The sequence below is a fragment of the Marmota marmota genome, unplaced genomic scaffold (assembly GCF_001458135.2).
Source record: "Marmota marmota marmota unplaced genomic scaffold, marMar, whole genome shotgun sequence".
In the NCBI taxonomy this organism is placed as follows: domain Eukaryota; kingdom Metazoa; phylum Chordata; class Mammalia; order Rodentia; family Sciuridae; genus Marmota; species Marmota marmota.
In genome coordinates, this window is record NW_026000261.1 from 2486273 (window position 1) to 2499878 (window position 13606).

General features: G+C 36.2%; 1 pseudogene; it reads right to left on the bottom strand.

The window, feature by feature from the left end:
* Window positions 1-471: 471 nt before the first annotated feature.
* LOC125614316 lies at window positions 472-571 on the bottom strand (annotated as a pseudogene).
* Window positions 572-13606: the final 13035 nt, after the last annotated feature.

Consider the following 13606-nt stretch of genomic DNA (forward strand, 5'->3'; position numbering starts at 1 on the left):
TGAAACCATTACTGAACTATACCCTACACACTCCCAGCCCCTATCTTTGTGATTTATTTTTATTAGAACTGCTTTGAAGAAATTAACAATATGAAAATTTTTATCTTATTCATTTTTTGGTGTTATAGCAAATGGCTCTCTGCTGTGTTTTCTAACTGATTACTGAAATGTTTAGGAAAGCTGGTACACTTTTAAACTTGCATTTTAAATGCACTTCATTTAGACTCCCCTGGGTTAGGAAAATATCTCTCTCATTTGTAGATGTTAATTGTATCTCTTGATTTCCAGTATTTCTGTTTCCTGCTTTATTAAACTGTCTAAGGAATAAAAATATTAATTACAATGGTGGTAGTAGATCTTTTCTATCTTGCTCTTGATTTCAATGGGAATACATCTTTAGTGTTTTACCACTGCCTATGATGGGAGCTGATTGATTTAGGACAGACACTTTCTAGCCCAGTAAGGAAAAAAAAGAATATATAGCTTCTTTGTGAATTGACATGTCATCCTTACTCTTCTAAACTTCTCCATATTGTTCCAAATTTAGAACATGTGCCACACAAGAGAGGACTACATTATTCTTTAACTAAAACTGGCCTGTCATATTTAAATGTCTTTTAAAACATTTTGAGGGGAAAGGTCAAAGCATGTTTTCAAAGCAATCTGCATTAAAGTAGGGCTTATAGAAATCTGTAGCAGGTTGTAAAATATTCAACCTGAAACAGTATGTTAATGAAAGCTTTTTCTATGGATATGAGCCATTCATTCATCTAGAAGAAGTGAAGTTAAGTGAATGAGATGGTAACTTGGCTGCCAGAAGAAGCTTTTCACTGATTTGAGGTCAGGCATTTAAGAAAAAAATAAATGGAAGAAGGACAGAACCAAAAATCTTTTTCCCCCCTGAAGATAGAAGAAAAGTGGGCAAAGAACTGCCCCTTGTCTCCAAATCTAATTAGCAGCACTGAGAAAGGAAGTTGTTTCCAGAAAGAGGAGAAGAGAATACTTAACAGCGTTTGAAACCTGTAGAAAAGGAGAGGGAGGGAAAACTTGACCACTAAAAATTTTTTGGTAAGGTAGTGTCATTGAAGAAAACTGCCAGCCTTTGTCAGGATGCTGTGAAAATAAGAAAACCAGACCTTTTCAGGGCCTGGAAACATTGTGGCTGAAAATGGTAAATGGTTTTCTTGAGCACCAGAAGAAATATAAAGCGTTATTTAGGGTGATTAACTCTAGTTGATGAATAAAGAGACCAGCCTAAGTCATGGTAATATTTCTTTTTGTTTTCTGCATATTACATATCTAAGCGAAAACCTAGTTGATATAATGTATGTCCTGCTTTTTTTCTTTCTCATTTATTCATTCTAATTTAAGATATTGCATTTCCACAACACCTTTTGGCATTTTGAAGCATTTTCCTTCTCTCGCTTTATATGAAATATTACTGCTTATAAAATAAACTAGCATTTTAAAATGTTTAAATATAAGTTTAGGGTCATTTATTAAAACAGGCTACCCTTTCGTACTATTTGAATTATTTATTATATGGGTATTACTTCTTCAACAAAAATCTGGTTTATTAAAATAGTTTATAAATAATATATATTCACCATGACAAACTCAAAAATGGAAAAGTGGATAAAGTAAAATTTGAAAATATACTAGTCCCCCCTTATTTGCAGGAGACACATTTCTAGACCCCCAATGAATGCCTGAATGCAGAAATAGCACAAACCCCTATTTATACTATGCTTTTTTCCCCCTTCTCATTCTTACTGTAGATGTTAGCAAACTTAGCATGAAGGGGTTTTTTTTCCCCTAAATTGAGAACTTCTACCTTTTCACTTACAGGAAGCACATCTAAGGCTTGTTTTTGGCATAATCAAGTCGCCAATATCAGTGCTCTTGCACATTGGGGCCACTATTGTGTAAAATAAGGTTCCTTGATCCCAAGCGCAACAATATCATGACAATGGATCTGATACAGCTGCTGAGTGCTAACAGATAGGTTGTGAAGAACAGTGTGGACATACACAATGTCCTTCCTGGCCAGGAAGGACCAGTGTGGTGCAAGAGTTCATAACACTACTCAGAACAGTGTGCAATTTCAAATTGATGAATTATTTCTGGAATTTTCCATGTAATATTTTTGAACCACATTTTTTGAACCACATAAGGCAAATCAATGGATAAGGTTGGCACAACTGTAGCTGTCACATCTAACCCTATTACCCCCAGGTGGCTACTCTTAGGGGTAATTATTTCCTTTGTATTTCTATTCATAAGTAAATATGCAAAGTTTTTTAATGTGATCATATCACATTACAATGATTTTCTACAATTCACTTTTTCCCACCACATATCTGATATCTTTCCACATCTACACATCCAGCTTATTAATACTAACATTTTTGTAGAAAAGTCAGAACCTGAGTTCCTACTTTTTTTCTATTGTTAATTGGCCCTTTCTGGGTAAACATCACAATTGTACCATCCACCTTGTGGCAGCTATTGGAATTGCTGGCTAACATCTTAAAATAGGGATTCTCAAATTTTAGCATACATCAGGGATGTACCACAAAATTATCTTCTGCTCAGTCCTTGGGGGGAAAGGGTGATTGATAAGTTTCTTGAGAGCTGAGCATCGAAAATGAGAGATCATATTCTTCTGAGCATTGTTCCATCTTCCAATCACCCACTACAAATCACATTAACTATTCACTAACACAATACCATTGTCCTCATAGCAGAACAACAAGAGAACATATAGATCCTTGTCCCAGGTCAGCTTGGATCTGCAGGTCTCAAGCTATAGCATACACTCAAAATTACCTGGAGGGATTGATAAAACAGAGACTGCTGGGCTCTGCAACCAGAGTTTCTGATTCTCAGATTGGAGCCTGAGAATTTGCATTCCCGGGTGATAAAGCTTCTCCTGATCCCAGGACCACACTTAGAGAAACATATTCTCAAAGGAAATAATCAACCTCTGCATCCATTTTTAAAAGTATTTGACTTTTTAAGATAAAAAAATCACATAACAGAAAAGATCAAAAAAGGATACTCAAAGTAGAATATCCATGTAGTTTCCTTAACCTCTAGCTGTCGAAACTTAACTTCAGTAAGAATGTTGAAACCCTCATCTCTATCCACTGGATTGAAAATACAACTTTCTTTTTCTAAGATTATTATATTATGGTTTGAAGTTTTGTCACCACAAAATGAATATTGAAGTTCACTCTCCAATGAAGCACTATTAGTAGGTTTGGCTTTTGGGAAAAGATGGAGTCATGAGGATGGGACACTGAAGGTGATTCTGATGAGAACTCAGGAGAAGAAATATAAGGAAAACTGCATTCTTCTTAGAGATTACTTAAGAGGTCATGACAGTGAAGATTATTCTGATGAGGTCTCAGATGGAAATGTAGAACAAGATATTAGAAACTGGAAAAAGGGCCATTCATGTTATGAAATAGCAAAGAACTTGGATACATTTTGTGCATGTCCTAGGATTTTGTAGAAGGCAGAATTTAAGAAGGATGAACTAGGATATGTTTTAGGAAAAACATCCACAAAGTATCCAGAATGCTGTGTGGCTTCATTCAACTACTTGTAGTAAAATACAAGAAAATAGAAATGATTTAAAGATGGATTTATAATTAAAAGAGAAGCAGAATGTAAAGATCTGGAAAACTCTGAGGCTGGCCACATAAAGAATAAATAAGCATGGGCTGGGTTTGTGGCTCAGTGGTAGAGTGCTTGCCTGGCACGTGTGAGACACTGGGTTAGATCCTCAGCACCACATAAAAAAATAAATAAAATAAAGATGTGTCCACCTACAGCTAATTTTTTTTTTAATTTTTAAAAGAATAAATAAGGGCTGGGGCTATAGCTCAGGGGTAAAGTACTTGCTTCACATGTGTGAGGCACTGGGTTCAATTCTTAGCACCACATAAAAATAAATAAAGATACTGTGTGTTCATTTACAAATAAAAAAAAATATTTTAGAAAATAAGCATGCCCAAGAGAGAAAACAAAAGGTATAACAAGCTATCATTTGGTAAGGAGATTAAATCAATAAAAGGAAACTATGTCCTATTCATCAAGACCATAGGATAGTGATGCCAAAATCATTTTAGAGATTGTTGGGGCAACCATGCCAGTCACAGGCCCAGGGTAGTAGGGCCTTCAGAACAGAATTGTCTGAAGAGAGAAGCCTAGAACACCCATGGGAACTAGGGGCTCCCTCTCCAGTGTTGCCTCGGGTCTCTGCTCCCTACATTTTATTGCAGTGCTCCCCAGCTGTGGCTCAGATGGGCCCAGGTTGCAGCTTGAGCTGCTGCTCTATAGGGCACAGGCTGTAAACTTGGGTGGTGTGCTTGTGATACTAACTCAACAGAAATGCAGAACAAAAGAAGTATGAAAGAAAGACTGTCTTTATCTACATTTCAAAGGATGCTTCATAGAGCCACAGGGCCCAGGTAGAGAACTGCCACAGGAGTGGGGTTGCCAGAGATCCTCCCTAGGGCCATTCCCAGCAGAACTGTGAAGATAGGGTCACTGCAGAGAGTCCTCACTAGGGCAATGCTTAATGGAGTTGTGGAAGCAGGGCTTCCCCCAAACCCCAGAACTGTATATCACCCAACATGTAACACACCCTGGGAAAGCTATAGGCATGTAACTTCAGTTCCCCAGAGCTGAAATCAGAGCTGTGTCTCTAAAGCCATGAGGGTAGAACTGCCTGAGGCCTTGGGGACTCAACTCCCACCCCAGAGTGTCTGGATGGCAGACATGGAGTCAAAAAGATAATTCTCAAGCTGCCAAGATTTAATGATGTTTTCCCTGTTAGGTTTTGGACTTGCTTGAGGCCTGTAACTCTTTTCTTCTGTTTCTCCCTTTTGAAATAGAAATGTCTATCCGATGACTGTCCCATCACTGTGTTTTGGAATTACATGAACTGTTGGACTTCACAGGCTTATAGCTGGAGGTAAATTGGCCTCCAGATGAATCATGCCTTGAGTTTCACTCATATCTGATTGAGATAAGTCTCTGGACTTAGGTTTTAAAGTTGGTTCTGGAATGATTTAAGACTTGGGGCTATTGTGATGAAATGAGTGTATTTTGTAAGAGAAAAACATGAATGGAGGAGCAAAGGTGGAATGCTGTGGTCTGAATGTGTCCTCTGCGAAATTTATATATTAATAATGTTATAGTGTAGAGAGATGAGGCCTTTAAAAGATGATTAGGCCATAAGGGTTCCTCTCCTGAATGGTATTATATACCCTCAAAACAGGGCTTGATAGAGGCCATCAGTCTTTTTTTTTTTTTTTTGCCTTTCTGCCTTCTGTCAGGTAAGGACACAATGTTCTTCCCCTCCAGAGTTCAGTGTTCAAAGCATCATCTTGGAATCAGAAGGCAGCCCACATCAGATCCCAGGGCCTGCTAGAACTATAAGAGATTTCTATTATTTATGAATTTCCTAAACTGAGGTGTTTTGCTCTAGCAGCATAAACAGACTTATACATAGGTTTTCTTATCTTCAACTTAACTAGGTACCTCATTAACAATGGATCAGGTAGCATCTAAGAGCCATTGCTTTTTAAAAGCATACCATAACCTTAGAGTAAAAAATGAGTGCCTATGAATTGTTCATTAGCATATTTCTGTTCAGACTAAATAGAAGCTACTGGCAGAAATTGAATATTTCATTGGAAGCCCTTCTTTATTCCCAGCATCAGCCCAGGTTCTTTTTGTACACAAGTGATTCTTATTGTCCAACATTCATCTAAAAAGCATAATAAATGGATAAAGAGCATGGGAATCCAGACTCAGCTCCACATTTCCTATGTGCAGCTTTACCTTCAACTTTCTCATTTATAATATAGTTATAATATTAACACTTACTTGAAAGGTTATCAGGATTCAACAGGACAAAGCATATAAATCAGTTTAGTACCTGGTACATAATAAATGTCCATAACTAGATGTTACACTAATACTGCTAATTTATAGTAAATAATTGGAAAACAGAATTGGGTTACTAGATGAATCTGTTTCTTTGAGGAGAAATGTGACTAACAATGAGCCATTAAAATTTTTTTAGGTTGGGTGTTACATGACCAAATTTGCTTATTGAGCGATTTGTGTGATTATTGTATGACAAGTGAACTATAGGTACACATAGATAGAAATGAGAGACTAGCCAAGGAATTATGGTAGTAATTGAGGTCAGAGATCATGGTGGTTTGGATTAGAATAAAGGCAGTAACAGCAAATATGAGATTAATATATATTTTAGTCAGATTTCCAAAAAATGTTTGAAATAATCAACTTACAAAGAGAAAAGGTTTATTTTGGTTAACAGTTTTGGAGGCTCCATCCCATAATTAGTTGGCTGTCTTGCTTTGGCCCAGGAGCACATCATGATGGAAGCATGTGGTGGAGCAAAACCCTTCACCTCATGACCTGGAAGCCAAGAGAAAGAGGAACTGGCTGATACCAGTAACCCCTTTCAGGGCATACCCTAGGGACCTAAAGACCTCCCACTAGGCCCCACTCTTAAAGTTTCTACTAATTCCCAAATAGCACCACTACATGAGTTGGGGAGGAGGACATTCAGAACCTAAAGTACAAAAATTAGAGACATTTTCATAATAAAAACAGAATCGGTGATGGATTAGATATTAGAAAGATGGAAAATCTGAAGATAACTGCTAATTTTCTATCATGGGTAACTAAGGCAATGGTAATATCATTAATGGACATGAAAAAAGAATCAAAGTTTTGGGGGAGTACAAACGGAAGCAAAATAATGGGAGTTGAGGAATGTCTGGTATGGGCCCAAGTACTCCTGCAGGTCATTAGCCAGTAAAGTCATATTGCAAATCTTGATCATGCTCTGATCCTGGGCCTTTTTTTATAGCTAGTCACATAAACAATGAAATAAAGTAGGTCAAGGTATGACTTCCATATAACCATCATGCAACACTCTGCTCCCTGTCATGACAGACACACTGTGTTGTTTACTGCTTGCACCAAAAGGTACACAGGGTTCCTCAGGTTACAGTACAACTTAGTATATGTGGGGCTATCAACAAGGCCCATTGTGGTGTCACGTAGGATTTAGAGCAAGGAAACAACATGTGAATGTTCCTTCTGCTTACAGTGCTGTGAGTAATTGTCTTTCTCTGATACAGAGGTCAGAAAACTTCCTGGAAAGGGGAAGATAGCAAATATTTTTAGCTTTACAAGCCAACTGAAACAATTGCTCAATTCTGTCACTGTAGCACGAAAGCAGTCACAAACAATACATAAACAAGTGAGTGTGGATGTGTTACATTAAAACTTTACTATGGACAAAGAAAGTTCCCTGTAGTATAATTTTCATCTGTCGTGAAATTCTATTCTTCTTTTGACTGTTTTAACTGTTTAAAAAATGTGAAAACTGTTCCTAACACACTAAAACCAGTTGCTGGGCTGGATTTTGCTAGAGAGTATATTTTACCAAATCCATCTCTTGAAAACTGTCTCAAGTTGTCTACTTTTGACACCTATGAAACTGTGCTAAGCAAAGCTGCTTGCTTGATTAGTCATCTCTTTGGGGCTTCTGTTATTCCCTCGTATTCTCTATGAGATTTAGAATCATTTCTTAACAATGGTCACTTTAAACATGTTTAATTTGAAGGCTGGCATGATGGCACACACCAGTGATCTCAGCTACTATGGAGGCTGACATAGGAGGATGGCAAGTTTGAGGCCAGCCTCAGCAACTTAGCAGGACCCTGTCTCAAAATGAAAAATAAAAAGGATGAGGGATATCACTCAGTGATAGAGCATCCCTAGATTCAATCAGCAGTATTTAACTAAATAAATAAATGTTTAATTTGAGGTAGTCATAGAACTATAACTCATTAACTTGCAGATATGCATGCTTTCCCTTAGGAAAGAAACCAGAGGCAAAGATATATATTTGAAATACATTAGCCCAGGGGTGATATTTAAAACTAAGAGAATGGCTAAGTTTGTTCAAGGATTACAAATAATAAGAAAAGAACCAGGGAAATGATGTGAAATCCTGGTAAACTAGTATATTTAGAGTGGTAGTTCTCAACTGGGAATGATTTTGCTTCCTAAGGGACATTTGGCAATATCTAGAGACATTTTTGATTGTCACAACTGGCAGAAGTTGCTACTGGCATCTAGTGAGTAGAAGCTATGAATGTTCCTAAACATCATACAATGCACAAGATGGTTCCCTACAACAACAATGAAACACTTCCCTCTCAAAATATCAATTGTTCAGAAGCTAAGAAACTCTAATTTAGAGAAAAGAAAGAAAAAGATTAGAAAGAAAACAAGATCCACATAGCATACATACCCAGTGCTTAGATCTTGGATTGTAATATCATTCCCAATAAAAGGAATAGCAATCCTTAAAGAAATGGATGCTTCTAGGACTGGGACAGAAAAAGTACAAGTGAGCTTGGGTGATCTTGTGGTGCCAGGAAATAAGATAGTACTCTCATGCATGCATGTGACAGTACACATGTGTGCATGCACACGTGCTCACACACAAGTATGGGATATGTCAAAGGAATAAAGGAGCCAACTGATAGAGCTCCCAATGGTTAAAGTTAAAACAATTCAAGTAATAAAAATAAATATTTTGTATTGGATTTTAACATTATTAGTCTGTTTTTCATCACTATAATAAAATAGTTAAGACCAGCTAACATTAAAAAGAAAAGAAGTCTGTTTAATTCATAATTTGGGAGACCAAAAGTCCAAATAGTATTGCACAGACTGTGGCAAGTATCTCTCTTGGCTGTGCCAGCTCTTAGTGGGTGGCATTGTTACAAGACTCAGGCTTTTATAACAGTCCTCTTGAAACAAATACCAGGAGTCACTGTGATAATTACATTAATCCTTTCTGAGGGGCAGGCAGCATGCTCAATGACCACCCCCTTCTTGATCCCAAATCTTAAAGATTCCAAATCATCTCCCAACATCACCACATTGAGGACAAAGCTTCTAACAAATGAAACTTTAGGATACATACTTAAATCATATTAAATTCACAGAATAACACAAGCATAAACTATATATCCATGAGTCCAAATTGATGTAAATGAATACTTGAAAAAAATAAATAAATGAGAGAGCAGAGCCAAATATGCAATCAAAAAGAATTTCAAATGCATTATGTAGATAGTCCTCTAAAAAGTAGGTAGAGTACCACTACCCAATCCATACATATGACATGGACTATACAGAATAACTTCCTTCTAAAGAGAACAGTGTGGAAAGGGGAAAAAAATCACTACTAGAACCAGGTAATCAAAGTCAACATCAACTGATAAATCATGTCAAAGCATGTTGACACTAAGTACCCTTGATATAAAGTGAAGAGAATGTCAATTTATTTCTGTCATTTTCCTCCCCCAAACCCAGCACTCCAGTCTATTCATGAGAAAAACACCAGACATATCTTAATCGAGGGACATTCTATAAAATATATAATCGGTAACACTTTCTTTTTTATTATTATTTTTATTTGTTCTACTTAGTTGTACATGACAAATGCAGAATGCATTTCAATTCATTGTACACAAATGGAGAGCAACATTTCAATTATCTGGTTGTACACAATGTAGAGATGCACCATTCGTGCAATCATACATGTACCTAGGATAATGATGTCCATCTCATTCCACCATCTTTCCTATCCTCATAACTCCTCCCCACCCTCCCCTTTACCCCATCTAAAGTTCCTCCATTCTTCCCATGCCCCCTTAATAGACCAATATCCACTAATCAGAGGAAACATTTGGCCTTTAGTTTTTTGGGATTGGCTTACTTCGCTTAGCATGATATTCTCCAATTCCATCCATTTACCTGAAAATGCCATAATTTTATTCTCTTTTAATGTGGACTAATATATATATATATATATATATATATATANTATATATATATCACAGTTTCTTATCCATTCATCTATCGATGGGCATCTAGGTTGGTTCCACAGTTTAGCTCTTGTGAATTCAGCTGCTATAAACAATGGTGTGGCTATGTCACCATAATATATTGATTTTAAGGCCTTTGGGTATACACAAATGAGTGGGATAGCTGGATCAAATGGTAGTTCCATTCCAAGTTTTCTGAGGAATTGCCACACTGCTTTCCAACATGGTTGCACCAATTTGCAGTGCCACCATCAATGTATGAGTGTACCTTTTCTCCCACATCCACTCTAACACCTATTATTGCTTGTATTCTCGATAACTGCCCATTCTGACTGGGGTGAGATGAAATCTTAGAGTAGTTTTGATTTGCATTTCCCTAATTACTAAAGATGTTGAATATTTTTCCATATGTTTGTTGATCACTTGTATATCTTCTTCTGAGAAGTGCCTGTTCAGTTCCCTAGGCCGTTTATTGATTGGGTTATTCAGGTTTTTTGGTATTAAGTTCTTTATATATCCTGGAGATAAGTGCTCTATTTGATGTTCGTGTGGTAAAAATTTGCTCCCATACTGTAGGCTCTCTCTTCACCTCAATGATTATTTCTTTCGCTGAGAAGAAGCTTTTTAGTTTGAATCCATCTCATCTATTGATTATTGATTTTATTTCTTGCGCTTTAGGAGTCTTGTTAAGGAAGTCAGAGCCTAATACTACAGGATGAAGATTTGGTCCTACTTTTTTTTTCTAATAGGCTCAGGGTCTCTGGTTTAATTCCTAGGTCCTTGATCTGCTTTGAGTTGAATTTTGTGCCTGGAGAGAGATAGACATTCAGTTTCATTTTGCTACATATGGATTTCCAGTTTTCCCAGTACCATTTGTTGAAAAGGCTATCCTTTCTCCAATGTATGTTTTTTGGTGCCTTTGTCTAGTATGAAATAACTGTATTTATGTGGGTTGGTATCTATGTCTTCTATTCTGTATCATTGGTCTACATGTCTATTTTCCAATACCATGCTGGTTTTGTTACTATTGCTCTGTAGTGAAGTTTAAGGTCTGGTATTGTGATGCCTCCTGCTTCACTTTTCTTGCTGAGGATTGCTTTGGCTATTCTGGGTCTCTGTGAATTTCATAATTGCTTTTTCTAGTTCTATGAAGAATGTCATTAGGATTTTAACAGGAATTGCATTAAATGTGTATAACAGTTTTGGTTGTATTTGACAATATTAACTCTACCTATCCAAGAGCATGGGAGATCTTTCCATCTTCTAAGGTCTTCTTCAATTTCCTTCTTTAGTGTTCTGTAGCTTTCATTGCAGAGTTCTTTCACCTTTTTTTTGTTAGATTGATTTCCAAGTATTTTATATTTTTTGAGGCTATTTTAAATGGGGTAGCTTTCCTAATATCTCTTTCAGTGGATTTTTTACTTATGTATAGAAATGCATTTGATTTATGAATATTGATTTTACATCCTGCTACTTTGCTGAATTCATTTATTAGTTCTAAAAGTTTTCTGGTGAAATGTTTTGAATCTTCTAAATATAGAATCATGTCATTGGGCATATAGTGATCATGTAAGTTCTTCTTTTCCTGTGCATATCCCTTTAATTTCTTTTGTCTGTCTGATTGCACTGGATAGAATTTCAAGGACTCTGTTGAACAGAAATGTTGAAAGAGAACATCCGTCTTCTTCCAGTTTTTAGAGGGAATGTTTCCAATTTTTCTCCATTTAGAATGATGTTGGTCTTGGGCTTAGCATAGGTAGCTTTTACAATGTTCAGATATGATCCTACTATTCCTAGTTTTTCTAGTGTTTTGAACATGAAGAGATTCTGTACATTATGGAATGTTTTTTCAGCATCTATTGAGATAATCATATGATTCTTATCTTTAAGTCTATTGATGTGATGATGACATTTATTGATTTCCATATGTTGAACCAACCTTGCATACCTTGGATGAACCCCACTTGATCGTGGCGCACTATCTTTTAAATATGTTTCCCTATGCAATTAGCCAGGATTTTATTGAGAATTTTTGCATCTATGTTCATCAGAAATATTGGTCTGAAGTTTTCTGTCTTTGATGTGTTTTTGTCTGGTTTTGGAATCAGGGTGATGCTAGCCTCATAGAAAGAGTTTGCAAGGGTTCTCTCCTTTTCTATTTCTTGGAATAATTTGAGGAGTATTGATATTAGCTCTTCTTCAAACGTCTTGTAAAACTGGGCTGAGAATCTGTCTGGTCCTGGGCTTTTCTTGGTTGGTAGACTTTCAATGGCATCTTCTAATTTCTTGCTTGAAATTGATATGTTTAAATTGTGTATGTCCTCCTGACTCAGTTGATGTACGTTTCTAGGATTTTGTCAGTGCCATTGAGATTTTCTATTTTATTGGAGTATAAATTTTCAAAATAGTTTCTAATTATGGTCTGTATTTCCTTTTTCATCACAAATGTTAGTAATTTGAATTTTCTCTCTCCTTCTCTTCATTATCATGGCTATGGGTTTATCAATTCTATTTATTTTTTTTTCAAATAACCAACTTTTCATTTTGTTAATTTTTTGAATTGTTTCTTTTGTTTCAATTTCATTGATTTCGGCTCTGATTTAAATTATTTCCTGTCTACTACAACTTTTGCTGTTGATTTGTTCTTCTTTTTCTATGGCTTTGAGGTGTAATGTTAGGTCTTTTATTTGTTGACTTTTAATTATTTTAATGAATGAGCTCAATGCAATGAACTTTCCTCTTAGCACTGCTTTCATGGTGTCCTAGAGATTTTGATGCATTTTATTGGAGTTCTCCTTTACCTCTAAGAATTTTTTTATCTCCTCCATGATGTCTTCTGCTATCCATTGCTCATTCAATGTCATATTAATCTCCAGATATTGGAGTAGTTTCTATTTTTTAATTTTATCATTGATTTTTAGTTTCATTCCATATTATCTGATAGAATACAGGGTAGTATCTCTATTTTTTTGTATTTGCTGAGAGTTGCATTGTGGCATAATATATGGTCTATTTTAGAGAAGGATCCATGTGCTGCTGAGAAGAAGGTGTATCCACTCGGTGATATATGACCTACTCTATATATGTCTGTTAAGTTTAAATCATTGATTATTTTTTATTGAGTTCTATAGTTTCTTTATTTAGTTTTTGTTTGGAAGATCTATGCAGTGGTGAAAACGGTGTGTAAAAGTCACCCAGTATTATTGTATTGTGATCTATTTGCTTCTTGAAATTGAGAAGGGTTTGTTTTATATACATAGTTTGGGGCATAGACATTTATGATTGTTAGGTCTTGTTGATGTGTGGTTCCCTTAAGTAGTATGAAATGTCCTACTTTATCTCTTCTCACTAACTTCTGTCATTTTTCTCCCCCAAGCCCAGAACCCCAGTCTATTCATGAGGAAAACATCAGATAAATCTTAATAGAGGTACATTCTACAAAATGCATGACCAGTAACAATTTCAAGGCCATCAAAAATAAGGTAAGTTCTGAGAATCTGTTACAGCCAAGTGGAAGCTAAGAATATAGGACAACTAGTCAGGTGTGGTGGTGCACACCAATAATCCCAGTGACTCTGGAGGCTTAGGCAGAAGGATCATGTGTTCAAAGCCAGCCTCAGCAATTTAGTGAGGCACTTAGCAAC